The sequence below is a fragment of the Mus caroli genome, unplaced genomic scaffold (assembly GCF_978045245.1).
Source record: "Mus caroli unplaced genomic scaffold, Mus_caroli_1 scaffold_1, whole genome shotgun sequence".
Classification (NCBI taxonomy): Eukaryota; Metazoa; Chordata; class Mammalia; order Rodentia; family Muridae; genus Mus; species Mus caroli.
The window spans coordinates 193,001,939-193,025,422 of record NW_028227256.1 but is presented as its reverse complement, the minus strand read 5'-3'; positions in this window follow the sequence as shown (position 1 = coordinate 193,025,422).

The following is a 23,484-nucleotide window of genomic DNA, read 5'->3' as shown; positions in this document are numbered from 1 at the left end:
ATCCGTAGGTTTGGTCTTCTCATTTTGTCCTGGATTTCCTGGATGTTTTGAGTTAGGATCTTTTTGGATTTTGTATTTTCTTTGATTGTCATGCTGATGTTCTCTATGGAGTCTTCTGCACCTGAGATTCTCTCTTCCATCTCTTGTATTCTGTTGCTGATGCTCGCATCTATGGTTCCAGTTTTCTTTCCTAGGGTTTCTATCTCCAGCGTTGCCTCAATTTTGGTTTTCTTCATTGTCTCTACTTCCCTTTTTAGGTCTTGGATGGTTTTATTCAATTCCATCACCTGTTTGGTCTGGTTTTCCTGCAATTCTTTAAGGGATTTTTGTGCTTCCTCTTTAATGTCTTCTACCTGTTTAGCAGTGTTCTGCAATTCTTTAAAGGATTTTTGTGCTTCCTCTTTAATGTCTTCTACCTGTTTAGCAGTGTTCTCCTGCAATTCTTTAAGGGATTTTTGTGCTTCCTCTTTAATGTCTTCTACCTGTTTAGCAGTGTTCTCCTGTATTTCTTTAAGTGTGTTATTAAAGTCCTTCTTGATGTCCTCTACCATCATCATGAGATATGCTTTTAGATCCGGGTCTAGTTTCTCCGGTGTGTTGGGGTGCCCTGGACTGGGCGAAGTGGGAGTGCTGGGTTCTGATGATGGTGAGTGGTCTTGGTTTCTGTTAGTAAGATTATTACGTTTACCTTTCGCCATCTGGTAATCTCTGGGGTTAGTTGTTATCGTTGTCATTGTTTAAAGATTGGAGCAGAAGCTGTGTTCCACTCACCAGAAGTCTTAAGATCCTGTGGCGGGTGTTGTGGGTAGCTGGCGAGTGTCAGCCGACCCTGCGCCCTAGCTACCCGGGTGCTGGTCAGACCGGAAGGGGCTTGTGGCCCTACTCAGGCCGGTTTTCTGCTTCCCCAACCAAAGCAGTCTCAGGTCCGGCGCAATTGGACTGGAGCAGAAGCTGTGTTCCACTCACCAAAAGTCTCAAAATCCTGTGGTGGGTGTCGTGGGTAGCTGGCGGGTGTCAGCCGACCCTGTTGCTGGTCCGACAAGATGATTTCTATTTGAATAGATGGACATGTTTTATTTGGAAAACACTGAATTTTCCCATGTTTGTAAGATTCTACACTAATAGGTTAGTTCAATAATACATAAGTGAACCCTTCTGTTTAAGAAAAGAATAAGACAAAGCTGATTTATTAAGGCAGCCTATTTTTGCTTAGTTCAACTTTTCATTCCTATACAGCTCTGTGACCTGAGTTGGGGCATAATTCTCTCAACCATAACACAGGATGACTTTCCAGATCTAGCAAAAATGTTTTAAACACCTATGACTTACAGAGCAACAAGGGGGAATGGCGGTAGGGGCACTGCCCTTTAGGAAGAAATAGCAATCCTTTGAGGGAGGTAGAAGAACATCTGGAATTTGAGATGGACAGTGTCATTGGAATTTCCAACCCTAATAAGCCCATATAGAAAACACACAATCCAGTTATTATAATTACAAGCTATATGCCTAGATTGGGCAGATACAACACTATACTAACTTATTCCCCAGCTATAAGAACCCCTTCCTACTTACAGCTTCTCCTGGCCACTTGGTTCTGGTCCATTGTGCTTCCTTCTCCTGCATCCTCTCTCATTCCCCTCTTGTCTTCTTCTCCTTCTCTACCTGCTCCCACTATTGAAACCCCCAGCCCCAACTTTCCCCTTCCCTGCCCAATCACAGACTCTAGCCTTTATTGATCAGTTAAAATGGGGAGAAGGTTTACATGAGATCACCTGAGTAGCTGATGGACTGCTTGCCTGGGGCAGCCCTCCTGAAGAAGCAGAATTAACATCAGAATATGAACAGCCTCTGGCCAACCCACAACAGGACTGAAAAAAAAAAAGAGTAAAGGAGAGTGCAGTGCCTGGAAAATTACTGGATACAAGAGGGGATGGGGACTTCACAGGACATCGTGGGGCCTAGGGAAGAGAAAGCCCAGATGAAGAAAGGAGAAATGAGCAAGTGAAGAACGTCAGCGCCTGGGGCTCCTTGTGGGCAGACAGAGGAGGCAGCCCCATGTTGCTGGAAAACGTGGACAGAAAGCAGAAAAGCCCCTTCCAGAGGGCTTGAAGGGCCTTGAACGCCACAGCAAACACTTGGGATTTCTATCTGTCAGTCATTCTGAGCCCAGGAGCACCATTATTTGTTCTGTCTTTCCTAGGAGAGGTCCTGGGAATAGAAGGAAATCATAAAAATAAAGCAATTAATTAATTAAATATTTAAAAATAATTGGAGAGGGAAAGAAAGTTAAGTTTAGCCTATTATATAACGGAAAAGCCATCACTATTACAGAAAAGAGAATCTGTTTGAATAAAAAGGTTGTCACACATGCATGTGGTATGGCATGTCTATGTATCTAGAGCTTGGGAGGATAAGGCAGAAGAGTGGAGAGTTTGAGACCAGCCTGAGCTATATACTGAGACCTTGTCTCAAAAATAAAAACAAAAGAGAAGAAAAGAAAAGGAAAGGAAAGGAAAGGAAAGGAAAGGAAAAGAAAAGAAAAGAAAAGAAAAAAGAAAAGAAAAGAAAAGAAAAGAAAAGAAAAGAAAAGAAAAGAAAAGAAAAGAAAAGAAAAGAAAAAAGAAAGACAAATAGGGGAAGAAAAAAGATGGGAGGGAAGAGGACTGCTTTCAAGTGGGGGGTATCTCTTATAAATTAATGGTTGAAATTAATTGTAAACAGTGCCAAAGTTTACAGAAAACGTAAGAACATGAAAGCTAAATAAAGATTGGGGTTTGAATGTAAGAAAAGCAATTTGGCTTGTGTTTGACCTCACATACTTCCTGTAACAGGCTGGCTCTGCTCTATTTTACAAGCACTAGTAACTACTAGTTACTAGTGGTTGTATAATACAGAATATGTTTTGGAAAGCAAAATGCTTTTCTTTAATGCTTCAGACTCATGAACATAATTCTGGGGAACATACAATTTGATTATTCTATTAGTTCCTTGTTTGGGGAGGTGCTCTTTGTAATAAAAAGACATTTGTCTCAGGCTACTGTCTTAAATTTATTTTTCTTTTTGAGTTCAGAATATATGGTTTGATTAGAAAATTGAAGATAGAATGCTCTTTTAATTTAAAGAAAAATCAGCTGACAGAAGATAATAGTAACAGAAATAGTTACAGAGAACCAGCACCTTCCACTTTAGCAGGACAGCCACTAGAAGGAGTAGAGCTAGAAACAAGAAATTGGGGACAAAGGGTATTGCCCCACTTGTACAGGACCACGTGGGCTTTGGTCTTTGCTCTCATAAAGCTGCCATCTACACATCATTACAGACTGCTTTGCAGATGGTCCTTGGCACATGCATTTTTTCACTTCCGGACCCAACAGAGATTGTCTGTCACTATAAAAAAAGTCACATAAGGGGCTGGTGAGATGGCTCAGTGGGTAAGAGCACCCGACTGCTCTTCCAAAGGTCCAGAGTTCAAATCCCAGCAACTACATGGTGGCTAACAACCATCCGTAATGAGATCTGGCGCCCTCTTCTGGAGTGTCTGAAGACAGCTACAGTGTACTTACATATAATAAATAAATAAATCTTTTTTTTCCAGTTCTGAAAGATTTTTATTAAACAAACAAACAAACAAACAACCAAGCAAACATACTAGATACCGGTTGCAAAGGCAGTGGTAACAAGTGTGAAAGCCTGTGTGTGTTGCAGTTGATTAAAAAAAAAAAAGTCACATAAATTAAAAAAAAAAAAAGTCACATAAATTTCCAGCACAGAAACACTGGAAATACTAAGTCAGTATGCCAGGTTAGGTGTCTGCTGAGGTCCACAGATGTTCATTCCCTGACTGCAATTTTCTTGCTGTGTTCCCATGGCAAAAGGAATACCGGAGCTCTCGGGGTCTCTTCTCTAAGGCTAGAACCACACTCATGAGTACTCCAGGAGGGATACATACTTGTGACTTGATAATCTGACAAATGCCCATAATCACATTAACCTGTGGTTCCAGTTACCACACACAGATTTAAAGAGGACATAAACATTCACTCCACAGCACAGAGTATCTGGTATTTCAGTGGCTCAATCTCAAAACTGAGGAAGAAATCTGAGTGTCTGGGTCTTTGGAGAAGGCTGGCCAGGGGCTAATGCTGACAATGTAGAAGCAGCAGATAGGTTCCTGGTCAAGGCTTAGGCTGAGTAGATCGTTCCATGTTTATTCCTAAGAAATACACTTCTAGAAAGCTATGTGAGGGCTGGTAAAATGGCTCAGAGAGAGAGAGAGAGAGAGAGAGAGAGAGAGAGAGAGAGAGAGAGAGAGAGAGAGAGAGAGAGAGAAAAGCACGTACCACATAAACCTAAAGACCTGAGTGCAAGTCCCAGATCTCATGCAAAGGTAAAAAGAACCAATTCCATAAAGTTGTCCTGATCTTCACACATGTGCCATAATATGTATGTGCCACACATTCATCAGACACTATACACGCAATAAAATTAATAGTTCTTGTCAAAAAATTTAAAAAATGTTATATGAATGCTATATTTTAGTACAGTGGATCTTATACAAATTGCACTACAGATAACTAACATTAGTGTAGCAAGCTCTTTGCTTGTTATTTAGACTAATGCACACATTGGCCAATATGATGTGAGAAGTATAATCTCTATTGTTCATATGAGAAAAGTGAAGCTCCCAGAAGAAGAAGGAGAGGTGACATAACCAGCATCAGAGGAATCTACAGAAGAGCATGAGTACCACCTGCTTATGGTCCAGAGAAGAAGGGGCTATCAACATGAAAGATGAATGGCAGAGCTAGTAGGCACACAATGGACAGAAAGTGAGGGCTGCAGAAGCTCAGAGTAGAGAAGTGGAACCAAGGTGGATGTGGAAGGCAACCTGATCAATGTAGGTGTTCCTTGAAAAGGTGTATGAGATCCGTGCCATGACTAGCTTAGGAACAGAAAAGCCCAACACACAGTATTGTGTTATCTTTCTTGGTCTCACCTAATATGCAAATCATCCCTTTGTCTTGTATCCAGTCTGCATATGTGACCCACCCATGTATAGCTCTATCACTATCTTTGTCTCAAATCTACTGTCACTGCAGCTCTGTGTTCAGATGACCCTTGCATAGAAACCCATGGCTGCCACAGTGCTTGTGTTTTCTGGCTCCCTTTACCTTACTGTGGAGTGGCACTGCCATCTCACATCATCACAGGAAGAACTGTGCACGTAATATTTTAAGGGGAAAACAGCTGGTTTGCATTACTTTTACTGTAGCATACAGTTAAACATTGCTGCTAATCTGTTATTGTGTTTAATTCATAGGATAAAGGTTATTGTCAACATTCATGCACAGAAAAACAGCATGCATAAAGCTTGGTGCTATTCCACTAGAGTCTCATCATGCATTTCCCATAGATAAGGGACTACTATTGCTACTGAAGGACAGAACACAGTACGAAAATATATACTGAACACACTTACCAGACTTAATGTTTGTGCAAACACACAGTCCAAAAGGAGAAAATGAAAGCCTCATTTAACCAAAGCCTCCTTAGTAAATGTGTTCTCCGTATATGTAGAACACAGCCAACTAAAACTTAAGTACCAAAATATTTTTAGCTAAAGCTGTTTTATATGGGAATATTTCTACAATAAGATAATCCCTATAAAGCATAGAATACAAGTCCTGGCACGTAGAGTTCAATAAGTGTTAGAATTTTAAATGTTATTTAAGTGTACTATGTAAGTGCCTGCCTTAGGAAATCAGAGTAAACAGTATAATTACTTCTCTTGATCGCCCAAGGTCATCATAAATAGTAATTACTTAATGAGGCTATGAGCACAAGGACATCTTGGAAGTTAACAGGAATTCTGGGGTTGTTGGCTCCTGTATGAAACAGCTCCAATGTGAGGGATGGCTAATGGTGGGACTGGCTGTCAGCTAGCTAACTGCTACTCACTCTATCAAGCTGTCAGTTCTTATGGCTGTCAGTGTGCCTGCACTGGCTATTTCTCACCTTATCATTTCCTAAGACTAAGCATCTTTGAGTTGAGACACTGAGCTAATTAAGTATCAGAAAGACATACAAACAAGGACTGGTCTGTTTAACCTATCTCGACCCATTTCCTGATTGTTCAGAAACCCTGAAGTTTCCAGAGTGAAGTCGGTGAGTCTATCCAGCTGTGATGCTGCATATCTATAATAACGGGAATCAAGAGGCTGAGGCAGGAGGATAGAAAGCTTGAGGCCAGCCTGAGCTACATAGTGATACTCTGTCTCATAAAATAAAATAAAGGAAGAGGTAAGAGACACACCTGCCCTCTGACCTTTCTCATGCCCTCAGTTTGGATGTTAGGAAGACCTAACTAAGAAGATCCCCCAAATCATATGGGTAGTATCTTAGTTGGGGTTTCTACTGTCATGAAGGGACACCACGGACATAGCAACTCTTATGAAGGAAAATATTTAGTTAAGGTTGGCTTACAGTTCAAAGGTTTAGTCCATTATCATAATGGTGGGAAGCAGGGTGGCAGGCAGACATGAATGGTGCTGGAGAGGATCCTGAGACTTCTACATCTGGATTAGCAGGCATCAAGAAGAGAAAGGTAACAACTAGGCCTGGCTTGAGCATCTTAATCTCAAAGCCAACCTGACACTGACAAACTTCCTCTAAAAAGGCCACATTTCCTAATAGTGCCACTCCTTATGGGCCTATGGGGGACACTTTCATTTAGACTGTCGCAGGTAGGAATAAAATATGTGTGTGATTGTTAGCTACTGTCCAGGTAGAGGGGTGGACAGAGGCACAGTGTGGAGAAAGTGCAGACTGATATCTGGGCAGGTATGACTTCAAGACTTAAGTAGTTTGCTCAAATGTTCACATGTCTCTTACTTTGTCCCTATCCTTTAGAATGCAGAGTTGACACTTAATCAAAATTCTAGAGAAATTAAAGCCCCCATGCTGCTGTGCAGGACTTGTGGTAGATCCTTGCCTAGCCTAGCCTTTTCTCTAATTTTTTCAGCCACATCCTTTAATCACATCTTCTGAGAAAAGACATACACATTTGATTCTTCTGATATCACACAGGTGCAGGAAGGAAGCAGGAAAGGCCACGGTGACTGTCAGTGGAGAATAGGCCCATTATTGATGGTAGTAGTGGTGTGGGGCCTGGTCATTTCAGTTCTTCCTTAGGATGCTATTTTAAAGAAATCTCTTTCTCATGATTTTCACATGTAAGACATAGACAAGCAGGTGGTGTATTAGTGACATGTCATGGCATCACTCTATACACAGGTATAGGGGAGTTCACAGGTTGTGGATGTGGTAGAAGAGACTGTTGTGGGTAGTAGGTATGAGAACTACAGTCTATTGTTTCCACCAGGATCCCTATTTCTCTTTTTCTTCCACAGCTGACTATTAACTACACCTTACAGAAATTGTCAAGGTGATAATCGGAATCTAGGGGAAGATTCATTAATACAGTGAAGTCTGGCCCATGTGTGGTTATACAGGGTCAGTGTCAGGGAGGTGTCACAGAGTCAAACAGTGATCACCAAGAGCCCTCCTTCCTTGTCTTTTAATTAGCCTGTTCTATAACAAGAGGTATCCAGAGGAAAAAGAAAGCAAAACCCAGAGACAATACCTTTCATTGCTCTCTGCTTTCTAACTTCTTTCTGAAAACATCTGTTGGGAGGCCACCTACAAAAAGTACATTAAACAGCATCTAACATAAACCTGACCAATCTCTCCCTTCTGTGCACAGCAAGTACCCATTACTTACAGTGCAGTAGTACTTTTCAAGGGAGGACACAAGAAGAAAGGTGGGATTCACTTCTGCTAGTCATAGGTCAGCCTATTTGTGGTCTGATGAAGCAAGATTTTTTTCTATTCAAAGCATAAAATAGCTATTGCTGTGTGCTAAGAATCAGAACTTTTGCTCAGTGCTTTCTTCTTTTAAAAGATTTTATTTATTTTATGTATGTTAGTACACTGTCATTGTCTTCAGACACACCAGAAGAGGGCATCAGATCACATTATAGATGGTTGTGAGCCACCAAGTGGGAGCTGGGAATTGAACTCAGGACCTCTAGAAGAACAGTCAGTGCTCTTAACTGCTGAGCTAGCTCTCCAGCCCTTGCTCAGGGTTTTCAATACCTGCCCAGTAACTTGAGTTTAAATATGATCATGAATAGAATCCCTATGATGGCACAAATGGCTTCATAAGGACAAGTAGAGAAACCTCATTATCACATTTGCTCTGCCTCACTAGGTGATGCCCTCATCATGTTATGATGTAGCAAGAGGGCCCTGATCATATACTGTTTCTATGTTCTTGAAACTCCCAGTCTCCACAGTCATGAGCCCAACAAATCTATTTTCTTTAAAATATTACTCAGGCTGTGGCATGTGGTTATAATTACAGAAAATGAACTAAAAGAGTATCTTTTGTTTTGTTTTCTAGTCAACTTGAGTATAGAAACTTTGAGAGATATAAATATAGATTTAAAGAATTTATTTAGGGCCAGTGAAATGTCTCAGTGGGTTGATGATCTGAGTTTTAGCCCCAGAATAGATATGGTGGAAGAAGAGAACTAACTTTGAATGTTGTCCTTTTGTCTCTACATGTGCACCATGGTACTCGCATGTGTGCAAGTAGGTACACCCACCTACACAAGTAAATAAATATTTTAAAGTTACTGTATTTTGTAACATTTAACTCAACAATATTAATAAACATATTTATTGATTAAGCTACACTGTATTATAAAGCACATGCAGTGCTGTATTCACTCAATAATATTAATTTTTCTACTTTTGTTTCCAGTTTTATATTAACTTTTCATGTAACTATTGGCTAAAGGTACTTTTATAATTTCTCCTGTCAATGTTGAGCCTCTTACAAGCATTCTAAAGTCCATGGCTTTTGTTTCTGACCTCTGTTGAAGGCTGTGGCCATGCCAACTAGAAAACAAGTTCAAACTACAAGCTTCCATTGACTGGAAAATAAGCTCAAATAATAAGCTTCTACTTTATGATTGACTAAGAAAGATGATTTCTTTCTTGGACAAATGGATGTATCTGGAGGATATCATCCTTAGTGAGGTAACCCAATCATAAAAGAAGTCATTAGATATGCACTCACTGATAAGTGGATATTAGCCCAGAAACATAGAACACCTAAGATACAATTTGCAAAACACAAGAAACTCAAGAAAAGGGAAGACCAATGGGTGGATACTTCATTCCTCCTTAGAATAGGGAACAAAATGCCCACGAAAGGAGTTACAGAGACAAAGTTTGGAGCTAAGACGAAAGGATGGACTATCCAGAGACTATCCCACCCGGGGATCCATCCCATAATAAGCCACCAAACCCAGACACTATTGCACAGTGCCAGAAAGATTTTGCTGAAGGGACCCTGTTATAGCTGTCTCATATGAGGCTATGCCAGTGCCTGGCAAATACAGAAGTGGATGCTCACAGTCATCTATAAGATGGAACACAGGGCCCCCAATGGAGAATCTAGAGACAGCACCCAAGGAGCTAAAGGGCTCTGCAACCCTATAGGTGGAACAATAATATGAACTAACCAGTACCCACAGAGCTCGTGTCTCTAGCTGCATATGTAGCAGAAGATGGTCTAGGTCGGCCATTGTTGGGAAGAGAGGCCCCTTGGTATTGCAAACTTTATATGCCCCAGTACAGGGGAACGCCAGGGCCAAGAAGCGGGAGTGAGTGGGCAGGGGAGCAGGGCGGAGGGAGGGCATAGGGAAATTTCAGGATAGCATTTGAAATGTATATAAAGAAAATATCTAATAAAAAAAAGATGATTTCTTTCATTAATCCTATCACAAGCTTCAGAATTTGAACAATTACCCCTTTCTTAATTGGTGTTTAAAGTCGGTGTTCAGTTCCAATGTGAGGTTCTTATACTCATTATTAACCATTTCTCAAGTGGATTTCCTTTTATAGTTTTTAAATGATTTAAGTGGCCTCTGTTAGCACCCTAAACTGACATTACTGAAGGTGTTTTCAGAGTTAAATGTCCAAAATAATTTACCTGTGATCATGCTCTACATTAAAGTTTTAAATTTCAGCCCACATGGGGTTCACAGATTCATCTGATCTCAGCTCACAGAATATTCAACTACAATAAGATGGGGCCAAGCAACCTCCAGTGCCTGGGGACTGAGGAGGTAAAACCTCTAAGTGAAAGTGCTTGACTTCCACAGTAACAATTCATGTGAGACACATAGACTTGACTGTCTCTGATTGAGACCATGGAATTCTTTCCTCTGCTCCTTTGCTATTTGGGTTCTAACTACCTAGGCCATAGGCATCATCTCCACCTATATACATGCTAAACTAAAGTATCTTTTTTAAAGAAAAGGGAGTGACAGTGCACATTTAACCTGTGAGATGTGTGTATCCCACAGGAACTTGTGCCTGGTGGGGGATGGGCTCACCTTCCCATGAAGCTGAGCTAACCTTGAGCAGAAATAAATCATGTGTTTTGCTACCATGATGGCTAGTGACCTCATCAAAATGGGATTACTATAAATGAGGGTCTGGACAAAGCAAACTTTACTCTTGATCAGGAGGGTGTGCTTATGAAAAGGGATTTAACTAGACAGGAACTGCACTTGGTTTTATCCTAAGGAATGTGGTGGCCGTGTCTTTTCCCAAGTATTTGGGATTGATCCTCACAATGTTATTCATTATGTGAGTATGAAAGACTTGTTGCATAGGAAATAAAAGAGGAAGGGGAAGAGAGGCACTATTCCAGGGAAAGAAGAATCATTGCTCCAGTTCATCAAACACCTAGAATTCAGATGTGGGCCTGGAAATAAACAATATTATGCTGGTTGAAGAAGGTATTGAGATTTTATACTACTTGATAGAAAAGATTCATATTTGGTATTCTCATAAGCATCAGTGTAACTACATTCGTTGAAACCAAAGAGAAAGTGGGAGCTGCAGAAGAGTAGCAGGCTTTAGTGATCACCTCCATGTCCACAGAAAGCTCAAGAGAAACGGTAGCCTGTGTCTGGGGGAAAGATCAGCACTTGGAGAGTCAACAACCTAACAGTTTAGGGTTTACTTTAAGTCAGTTTTGTGGGAGTTGTGAAGTCTGTGTGTACTTAATCTCTATACCCAGAGACTCATAGGCAGTGGGATAACATCTGGCAATATCACACATTTCCTGCTCGAGTTTCCTTTGATCCTTTGTTTAAAACTTAACCCTAATCCTGAACCCTGATCTCTGAATCCTGAACCTGAATTCTGACTCCTGATCCCTGACCCTGACCCTAACATTGATTTCCACGGAATTTATTTCAATTCACTGTTCAAGGTTACAGTCTATAATTTCATGGAAGTTACTGAAACAAGAGCTTTAAACAGCTGACCACATTGCATTCATAGTAACAATGCATTGACTGAAGAAGTAAACCAGGGTTGCCTATTCTTAGGTTGGATTCTTTATTATATACAACTTAGGACACCCTTCCCAGGGAATGGTCATACCTACAATTAAGATGATTTTTCACACATCTATTCATATACTCAAGATAAATCAAGACAGATAGGCCTAAAGGTCCATCTTTTGATACATTATTTGCCTGCAATCCAGAGATTCTCTTTTATATTTCCTGTGGTTTAATTCAGACCCATATAAAGTATAGGCAAAATGTTTGCTAGAACTTTTATGAACAGTAGAAATAGATGAGAATATGGCAAATTATCTATCCCATTCAAGAAGTTTATGGATTATGCATCTTTCTTTTATATTGAACAGATTCTGTTTTATAAACAAATATTCACTGTGGCTCAAAGCAGGCCTATATACGCTTGTCAAGGCTGCCCTGATCAGGTTAGAGATAAGTGGTCAGATCAGTCATCTCTCTGAGCCACAGGAGTTGAACTGTCTTGTCATTGTTGATTTGTACTACATTTCAGTCCAATCATGCTTTCTCCAAGTAATTGCTAGTTTAAGAAAAACAAACACTCTTTAAACTTTGCTTGAAACATGAAAATCAATGTAAAAATGGGGGCTCTGTTACATATATTGAACAGTGATAAAGAAGAAACACTTTCTAACTCCTTTTGTAAAGAAGACTCACACATATTTATATATTTTAGAAAATAGATACATAAGTTTAAATATATCCTGGGATTAACTTCTTAAAAGAGCTAATAAAAAACCTGACATTTTCAGATTTATTATGCAACTGTATAATCTCATGTAACAGTGGCTCTGAGGAGCTTTTCCTTTTGACCAGGCTATCATATAATTAAGTAGTTGATGGGACTTTTAGTTAGTGAAAGTCCCACTCAGGGTGAAGTTGGGGGAGTCTTTCAGCTAAGTGTAGGTTCTTTGTAATGAGACAATATGCCATACTGCTGCCAAGAAAATAAATTAATTGGACACAGAAAAACACTCAAATTCAGACAAAGAAGCTATTTATTGTAAAAACAATATTAAAACAAAGGCACTGTGCTGTTTAGATATTGAAAAATAAGAATCATATAATTTCTGACTTCTGGTCATTCATAAGGAAATAGAACTGTTCATCTGAAGAAAGCATTCACATTGCATTTAAGAATTATTGTAATGTGCTCACATCATTGTTTATATATCTTTAAATTTTGTGGAAAAAGTTTGTCAAACCACGAAGTTCATGATAAAGAACACTAATATGAATTGTGTAATATATAAACCAATAGAGTGAAATACTGTAAAAAGAAATTATAGGTGGCCTAAGATTCTACAACTTAAATACACATATACTTTCTTCTCTATTATATATACAATATACATAACATATATACTAACATGATTAAGAGAAACAACTGAATAAACTTTAACACAAATATTGAGAAAAATAATTTAATGAACTTAAACAAAGACAAAACTATACAGAAAGGGAAATGACTACATTAGAATGTAAGTGATAAAGCCAGCATGGTCAAGTACAAAATAGCTTAGGAGGAATAGACAGGAGCACTGTTGCAAGTTCAAAGAAAACCTAGCCAACATAGTGAGTTTCAGGCCAGCAAGGACTATGTAGAAATGCACTGTTTAAAAAACGAACTAACACACAAAAACAAAACTAAAAAAATTAAAGAAATAAAAAAATTATGTGATGAAATCACTCTACTTTTAAATCAGAAGAAAAATAATTGCAACTGGTGTAATAAGTAATGGGTAAATGATTGATTTGTAATGAATTCTACAAACTAACAAATAAAAAGACATTTGAATTAATAATAGTAACCATAAAATAAGTTATTATTAAAGAATAAATAATTAATAAACATATAAAAACTTCAACCTTGCAAGTATGAAGAGATATGCAAGTGAAGTGACATATTGTCAATTTCCATAATGCTAATATTTTTAGCACTTAGTGTTGAGAAAATTCTGCTGAAACATTTGCTTGATATATACAAGTGGCAGAACCATAAACTTTAATTGTGGAGATTTAAATTTTAACATAATTTTTAATTAATTAAAAAATAATTCACATTCAAATTTACATAATATTTTACATAAAAATCTGGCTTGGATGATATCTCTCCACCATGATTGTATAGACATAGGACATATAAATGTATACATGAATATATATGGATATATATATGGTTATGATATATATCATAATATATCATAATAGATAAGAAGAATTTCTACTACAGACATAAATGTAGAAATAATAAAGGAATTCGCTTATGGTCTAAATGCAGCCTTTAATCTACAATGAACAGGGTAATAGCATTTCAGGCAGAATTGACAAAATAAATAGTCTCCGGACTTGTTCTGAAAATTAATCCATGGATTCTGAGATGGAAAAGAGTGCTATGTAAAAGTTTTCTATTGCTATGTATATTCATTCTTTACTATTCCTTAATAAAGAGAAAACTAAATTCTGAACACTCTTTTAAGTCTGCATCTGCTGTTAGGCTATCTTAGACATGTAGTCTTGTTGGTTGAGGGGCTGAGTCAGGAAGATTGCCAAAAATTAATGCCTGGGCTACATAGTGAAATGATCTATTTTTTTTTTTAAAATATCAGGACTCTGTAGCTGTCTTCAGACACACCAGAATAGGGCATCAGATACCATTACAGATGGTTGTGAGCCACCATGTGGTTGCTGGGAATTGAACTCAGGATCTCTGGAAGAGCAGTCAGTGCTCTTAACTGCTGAGCCATCCCTCCAGCCTTAAATTTTTAAATTAAACTTTATATATGCTTTTTGATGGTTTTTATTTGATTTTATAGTCTTTTGCTGCCCATTTCTAGAGAGATTTAAGGTATAAGTACAGCATTTATGAAGTACCAGAAATCATTGTACATAAGAATATTTCATGCCTGTAAAAAACTAAATTTGGTCAAGTATTTGTTATACTGAATTGTTAATAATTAAGTCTCTTTTCAAACAGCTATTTTTAGGGCAAGGTGCTTTGTTTTCCTTTTTTAAACACCTAAGTTGCAGTTATATCCTCATAATGTGGCATAAATATATTGTAAATATTTGCACATTAATTTCTACATTAGATGAAACACCTAAAGTGTGGACTGTATGAAAATTATAGTAGTTTTTTTTGGGGGGGGTCAGTCATCGATTACACCATAATTTATCTGTTGTTATGCAGGGAAGAAATAATATTTTCTGTTGGTGATGACTTTCACTTAAGTAAAGTCCCTAGTTATGAAATAAATTAATTCTGTGAGTAAGAGTTATGTAAAGTCAACTAAAGCAAGTTTGGCATATGTTCTTTCAAGAAAGAACCATTACTCTCTGCATCTGGTTCCTTTAAGTTTAGAAAGTTTTATCAGTGTAGTAACATTTAGTTATACCAAAAGAACTGACAATGTACTTTGGTGGGAGAAACAGAATTGTCTTTGATTAATTCTGCCCAAAACAAAACAAAACCATTACCATTGCTAGTTTTCCTCTTTCTTTACCTCAGCAAACTCATATTTACATTTTAAAATTAGAGATTATTTGGGATCTTTACAACTTTATAATATACTGTTTAGTATTTCTTTAAAGTCTTCTTCTAGACCTCTTTTGAAGAGGAGTCACCCCTTGAATACTGCCCTCTGCCCAAGGTCAATCTGGACCATTCTGCTCTCAATCTTTAATACTTATTCCCAGTTTTGAACCATCAGGATGTTTTAAGGGAAGGTAAAATACTACAAGGAAGCTCATTATGAGAGGAAGCAAATGATTCATAATAGCACCAGGAAGTCCCTGGAACTGACTAGATTTACTAAGCCCTTTTTTCCCAAGGAGTATATAAACAATAAAAACTGCTGAAAGAAGACTCTCAGACAAGTTTAGCTCCCTGGAAGAAGTGATGACCAGCCAAATTGTCTATAAGAGCTGAGCTTCGCGGAAGAGGCTCAGACCAACTGGATCATCAGGAAAGGACACTCTCCAATCTGCCTGCAAATAGTGCAGAGAGATGAAGTTTCCACTTTCATGGCCTGTTATACATGCTGGGGTGGGCTTTAATGGTATAGCTGTCTTTGAGTCATTTATGATCCTGTAAGTAACCCCAACAAAATTAACTGGTTCACCAACTTGTACTTTGGTCTGTCATTGGTTTCTTATTTGGGGTAGTAGACATTTGTTCACGTCTCCCCAGGAACACACAATAGTTCCCCAACACACACAAACAAATACACACATGCACATTCCAAAGGACTACAGAGTCAAAGGCTTACAGATAATTCATTCATTTACAAAAGACCAGAGCTACAGTCATCTTAAGGGAAATATAGGGTAATCCAAAGGTATAAATTTCTTGCTATGGGTCTCCAAGAATTTTCTTAAATTGAGGAAGTATGTTTCTAGCTTCTCCAGATTTGATGTCAATTGGAGATTCTTGTAGTCACTATATCATATCTACCACTTCCTGTCTTCCTCCCATAAGGATACTTATCTCCAGCAGTTGACAGGCTGCAGCTCCAGCTCTGAATGCGGCTCTTTAGTACTACAAACACTGCCTCCTGAGAACATGTCCAGCTATTCCTCCCAGGTCCTTCACTGGATATTAATTATATAATTATAGTTATAAAACATAAATACATATTTTATATTTGTTATCTAGTTAAACAGAATATAGTTAAACAGAATATATTTTAATCTATTTTATCATTACTTCTAAGTTTTTCTGTATTTTTCTTTTTTGTGTGAATAATATATATATAATATATATGTGTATATTTGATGTGTGTGTGTGTGTGTGTGTGCGTGTGTGCATGCTGTTTAGTTTCTGTTGATCTTAAAGAACATCATAACTAAAAGAAACTTGGCCAGAAAAGGGTTTAGTATGTCTTGCAACTCCCAGAAAAAAATCCACCATGGAGGGAATTCAGGACATGAACTCAAGGAAAGGCAGAAGAATGAACCACGGAGGGAAGCTGCTTAGTGACTTGCTCTCCATTGCATGCCCAGCCTGCACAGGGCTAGGTCCTCCCAAATCAATCATTAAGAAAATGCCCCACAGATATATTCAAATGACAATTTGATGGAGACAATTTCTAAACTGGGGTTCCTTCTTTTCAGATGACTTTATTTTGTGTGTTGACAGAAACTAACCAGCACATGAGAACATTTGTATCGGGGTACATGCACATTCAGATTAATTATGAGTAGATATTGGGATATTGTCTTCTATTATTCCCTACTTTGTTTTATTTTATTAGTTTGCTTGTTTTGCTTTTTGAGACAGAATCTCTCACTGATCCCAGTGCTTTCCATTGGCTGGGAGAGCTGGCCATTGAATTCTAGGTAGCCATAAAATCTTAATGATCCACCTGCTTCTACATTCCAGTGCTAGGATTACAACTGTATTCTGTCATGTCTAGCCTTTTTTTTTTTTTAAAGATATTTAGGATAAGAACTCATGTTCTCATGTTTGTATGACAAGAATTCTACTGACTAAGCCATCTCCTCAATGCTAAGATTATTTTTTTCTGAGTACTATATTTTCTCATCAAAGTAATGAGGAAAAATAACTGTTAGTTGAGGGATCATTTACAGACTTAGATACATTGAGTACATGATGACAAAGGTGAAGTTTTATTTTTTAAAAAATATGCATTCTTATTATTCTTTAATCTTTTTTTACAATCCAGACTTTGGTCCACTCTTCGACTGTTCCACATTCCACACCTTCTCCTCCTCCGACGGCACCCCATCTCCAAGAGGATGTTCCCACCCCACCCCCATACCACCAGACCTCCCTATGCCCTGGGGCCCAGAGTCTCTCAAGGGGTAGGTGCATCTCTGATTGAGTCCAGACCTGGCAGTCCTGTGCTGTATATGTTTTGGGAGCCTCCTATCAGCTGGTGTATACTGCCTGGTTGGTGGCTCAGTGTCTGAGAGATCCCGGGGGTCCAGGTTAGTTGGGACTGCTGGTCTTCCTATAAGGTTGCCCTCCTCCTCAACTTCTTCAAGCTTTTCCCTTATTTAACCACAGGGGCCAACAGCTTCTGTCCATTGGTTGGGTATAAATATCTGCTTCTTGCTGGGCCTTTCAGAGGGCAGTCATGATAGGCCCCTGTTTGTAAGCACACTATAGCATCAGTAATAGTGTCAAGCCTTGTGGCCTCCCTCTGAGCTGGATCCCAATTTGGGCCCAGTCACTGGACCTCCTTTTCCTCAGGTTCTTTTCCACTTTTGTTCCTGCAGTTCTTTCAGACAGGAACAATTTTGGATCAGAGTTTTTGACTGTGGAGTAGCAACCCCATCCTTCCACTTGATACACTGTCTTTCCACAGGAGGTGGACTCTACAAGTCCCCTCTCCCCACTGTAGGACATTTCATCTAAGGTCCCTCCCTTTGAGTCCTGAGAATCTCACATCTCCCAGGTCTCTGTTACATTCTAGAGGAGTCCCCTACCTCCTACCTCCCGAGGTTGCCTTTCTGCTGGTCCTCAGGGCTTCAATCCTGTTTCCGACCTCCCTAACACCTGATTATGTTCCCCTTTTCCCCTTCCTGTTGACTTTTACACCCAGGTCCCTCCTTCTCTCCCTCCTGCCTTGTGATTGCTTTCTTCTCTCTCCCAAGTGGGATTGAAGAATTCTCACTTGGGTCCTTCAGTTTGTTAGCCTTCTTGAGTTCTTTGGTTTGTATCCTGGGAATTCTGTACTAATATCCACTTATTAGTGAGCACATACCATGCATATTCTTTTGGGTCTGAGTTACCTCACTCAGGATGGTATTTTCTAGTTCCATCTGTTTGCCTGCAAAACTCATGGATACTTTTAAATTTCTATTTGATTGCTGTTCTATTTGGAGTCCTGGATGGTACAAATTAATATGATCCATGGCAGCGAAAACCTTCATATTCTGTCATTTTGGTTTTTTTTTTTGATAGAAAAGCGTGGGCTGCCGGGTAGTGGTGGCACATGCCTTTAATCCCAGCACTTGGGAGGCAGAGGCAGGTGAATTTCTGAGTTGGAGGCCAGCCTGGTCTACAGAGTTAGTTCCAGGACAACCAGGGCTACACAGAGAAACCCTGTCTTGAAAAACCAAAACAAACAAACAAACAAAAAAAAAAAAAAGAAAGAAAGAAAGAAAGAAAGAAAGAAAGAAAGAAAGAAAAAAGAAAAAGAAAAAGCAAAGCAAAGCATGGGCTGATAACATGATAACATATCCACTAAAAGTAAAAAATTATTCAAGAAAATGTTTTACTTAAAAGACAATAGAATGCCTCCTATAACATAGGTCAAAGGAATATTGTGGTAGACTTGCTGACTCTTGAAGTTTCCTTAATCACACAAAATAATTAGGATACTGAATATAATAAATTCAAATTAATTTTAAATACAGAACTAATACTGGAAAGAAGCAAAGGAAATCCCCAGGTAGAAACAAATAAAATATTCAAAATCAGTATAGTGAGCAAAACCTAAACCCAGTGACCTATGAAAAAGATAGAATAAGGTAAATTCCCCAAGGCCTAGAGTTTAACATGTACCAGGGTCATAGGCTTAAGTCTAAAGTCTTAAGAAAAGTTAAATTTAGAAATTAATTCTTTAAAATGAAAGCCAATCTATACCATAGTAACTAGACCATTGTACTCACTAAGCCACTGATGCTGAGAAGAAGAGGTCAACGAATGTGTTCTGGGGAAGAAAACAGAAATGAGAAGCTTACCCCTACACCTTGCTGGAGGTGTTGTATGATTTGCATTACAGATCTGTCTGTGGAAAATTCCATATGATAAATTCTTAGTTTACTGAAATCCTTAGGAGTGTGAAAAAGCCAAACCTGTTTTTATCTCATAGATACCTTTATAAACATGTATACATTAATCTTCTGGAAACAACTCCATAAAGGATGAGTTCATAGTAAACTTTTGTAATCCCAAAGACAAAGAAATACAAAAGAGAAAGAAATGGGATGCAAAGATCAAGAGAAATAAAAGAAATACAAATGAGAGAAAAATAACAAATTCCTTAATTATATTTCCAATGTTTAAAAAAGAAATAAAAGCCATTATACAATAATAAGACATGGTGAAAATGGTTAGTCATGATTTAGATACTTTATTTTTATTACTTTTAGTTATGGGTACATGCGTGTGTATCTGTGTGTGAATATCTGAATGGGACAAGTGCCCATGGAGACCAGAGGCATCAGAAATCCCGAAGCTAGAGTTACAAACAGTTGTGAACCATATGATATGAATTCTGGGAACCAAACTCAGGTCCTCTAGAAGGACAGCAAACGTACTTAACTGCTGATCTATATCTCCAGCCCCAGTCATACATCTTTGTAAAGCAAAATTGAAGTTCTAAAAGCTAAAAATATGGTAATTCATATATTTAGATCCAGCTGTATAATTAGTAGAAGACTTGCTCTAATTTCATAAACAATAATCAAACATAACATATATGAAGTAATTAGTTTTCAACATTAAATAACAGCTAAGCAGAATTATGGCCACTGAGAAAAGAGAAGTGTGTTAGCTGATCTCTACACTAGACTCATTGTCTACTCAATGACAAATTTTGGATTTCAGAAGAGGAAGAAAACTCAAAAAGACCACAGTGGACTCCTGAGCTGCAAGATATTGACATCCTTGTCATCAAGTCTAGGGTAGCAAGAATTTTCTGGAACTGTAGTAGCAGAGAGAGCAACAGACAGATAAAAGCTCAGAAATCAGCAAACCTTGTGCTAGTGATGATGTAAGATTCAGTACAGAGCTGTGATCCTTGAGAGAATGTAGCAACAGGGTGACAATAAGGATAACAGCCCCAGAGGTCCAGGACCTGAGTCAAGAAGATAAAGCTGGAGCTGCTAATTTTGTCCATATTTAAATCTTCCCATTTAGATAGTGGACTTCTTTCTTATGCTTTCCATCTCCATCCATACAAGGCTGAATCGAAGTCCAGTACTTACACAGGCTGTTGATTATACATTCTGGTCCACGTAAGTTATTCACTGAAATGTTCTTTGATGGGTCCTCATGCCTTTAGGTTTGGTAGGTTTCTCCAGCTTCTATAATATATTTGAGACATGAAACCTTCTCAATATGTATAATTTATGTATGCTGCCATTTCTTCTAAGTTCATCAACATCCCAGAGCTATCAAAAAATCCATCCCTTGTCTGCTGTTTCATTGACCCTTTGGTGTCTGTGAAGCTGAATATCTGATGATTTTGGTATCTTTGGAATCCATCCTCTATAGGCATGGATGGATGACTACTCACATATAACCAATTCTTAACCACTAAAAACCATTTTGTTCTCTGAAGTAAGTTTCATGTGCCCCACTTTGTCTCTTCCAAGCTCCTTATTTATTATTTTCAAAAGTAAAAATCTTTTTACATTTCAAATAAAAGAGCTGAAGTTTTACAGATTTTTTTTTTTTTTTGCAAATTTCAACATGTTCTCAGGGTTTAAAAAGTTAAATTTAGTCAATAGAATAGGAAAGAAAATAGAGAAATTACCAGAAAGAGGTCATTTATACTTTAAAATATTATGCAGATAAATAATCATAGTTAAAATAAAGATGAAAATAAGAGTGATACATGATTGGGGAGAAAATGATAAAAATTATAAAGAAGATAAATATAAATTATTCATAATCACACCACAAAATTAAGACTTTTTTTTTAGCACTTACTTGTGTGTGTGTGTGTGTGTGTGTGTGTCTTGGTCAGTTGGTTAGGGTCCCAGAATAAAACTCAAGTCATCAGAATTGTTGATAAAGTGCCTGTAAAGATACCAGCAGTCTCAACTAACCCAGACCCCAGGGAGCTCCTAGAGACTGAGCCACCAACCAGGCAGCATACATGGGCTGGTTGAAGCCCCCACCCCTGAACTTATATAGTAGAGGACTGCTAGGTCTGGACTCAGTGGGAGAAGATGCACCTAATCCTCCAGAGACTTGAGGATCCAGGGAAGGGAGAGGCCTGGGAATGGGAAGCACCCTCTTGAGGGTAAGGGGAAAGAGTAGTGGGATGAGGAACTGTGAGAAGGGAGGACCAGGAAAGGGACAACAGCTAGAATGTAAATAAATAAAATAATTAAAAACAAAACAAAAAAACAACCAAACAATCAAACAAAAAATTGCCAGTTCTCAGCCCCTCAGAGATGGAGGATGTCACTATTTGGGGATATGGGAAACAAGATTTTGACCCCATAAAATTGTCACCAACTGTCTGGTGCTGCCTTAGTTCCCCAAGATGTGATTAATTCAGAATTAGTGTATAGTCAAAATATAGAAGAAGTTATGAAACCTGAAAAGTCTACTGAGAGCTCATAGTTAATTTTATGGCAACCCACAGGATTGTAGTATTTCCAGTTATGAAAAAACATAATCTTACTCTGAATGCCAAAGATCCCTAAAAATGATTACTAAACTGAAAGGGACATAGAGACAGATGCAGAGATGGGGATTATTAGCCCAGGTAAAAGAGATAGTTTTTTTTTTTTAAATGGAGTTAATTCCCATTGTCTAAAAGAAATCTGTCACTGTTTCTTTTTTAACTCTTAAAAGAACCTAAATGAGTTCTTTTAGGAATCACATCATGATGAATGAGAGCCACAGTACTTATGGCATGATGTTAAGCTTAAATTTTATCAACAGTAGAACAAAAATAGCTTACAGAACTGAGCAGACATTTAATAACTCTAGTATAAGAAAAAAAAAACAAGCTAGCTTATATTTTCATGAGCTAAAGTATGCTCCTTCTCCCCATGGGTTAGTTAGGATTGTAGTTGCAGCAATTGTCCTCTAAGACAACATTAGTTTGGCCAAATTTTAAACAAAATTTTGAATTTTTCACAGTGTTTTTGTGGGAAATACTTAGATAATCAAAATTATTGGAGTGGACATTACTGGGGAAAGTTCTGTGTTAGTTAATTTTCTGTTGTGATAAAGTATAATTATAAAGGAAATTTATAAAAGAAAGAGTTTATTTGGGCTTACTGTTTGTCTAAGTCATTGTTCTATTACTATAAACAGATATCATGTCCAAGGCAACTCCTAAAAAGGAAAGCATCTAACTGGGGACTTACTTACAGTATCGGAGGCTTGATCCATTATCATCATGACATGTGCATGCATGTTGGCATGCATCAAACTGGAGCAATAGCTGAGAACTACATACTGATATGAAGGCTATAGGAAGAGAGAAAACTGAGCTTGGCATGGGCTTTTGAAACCTCAAAGATCATCCCCAGAGACACACTTCCTCCAACAAGGCCACACCAACTTCAACATTGCCACACCTCCTAATTCTTCTAATCCTTTCCAATAGTGTCATTCCCTGACATTATTGGAACTAAACATTCAAATATATGGACCTATGAAGGTCATTCTTATTGAAGTCACCACATTCCACTCCCTGCCCCCCTCCCATAGGCTTAGAGCCATATCATAATGCAAAACACATTTAGTTCAACTGCAAAAGTCCCCATAGTCTTTTAGTCTCAACCTTATTTAATTTTTTATTGGATATTTTATTTTATTTACATTTCAAATGCTATCCCCTTTCCCAATTCTCCCCCCCCCAGAATTCCCCCTATCCTATCCCCCCTCCTCCTGCTTCTATGAGGGTGTGCCCCTACCCACCCATCCACTCCTGCCTCCCTGCCCTCGTATTCCCCTATACTGGGGCATCACAGGGCCTCTTTTCCCATTGATGCCCAACAAGGCCTTCCTCTGTTAAATATAAAGCTGGAGCTATGGGCCCCTCCATTTGTACTCCTTGGTTAGTGGTTTAGACCCTGGTTGATTGATATTGTTGTTTTTCTTAGGGGTTGCAAACCCCTTTCAGCTCCTTCAATCCTTTCTGTAACTCCTCCATTGGGAACCCCATGATCAGTTCAATGGTTGGCTGTGAGCATCTGCTCTGTATATGTCAGGCTCTGACGGTGCCTCTCAGGAGACAGCTATATCAGGCTCCTGTCAGCATACACTTCTTGGCATCCACAATAACATCTGGGTTTGGTG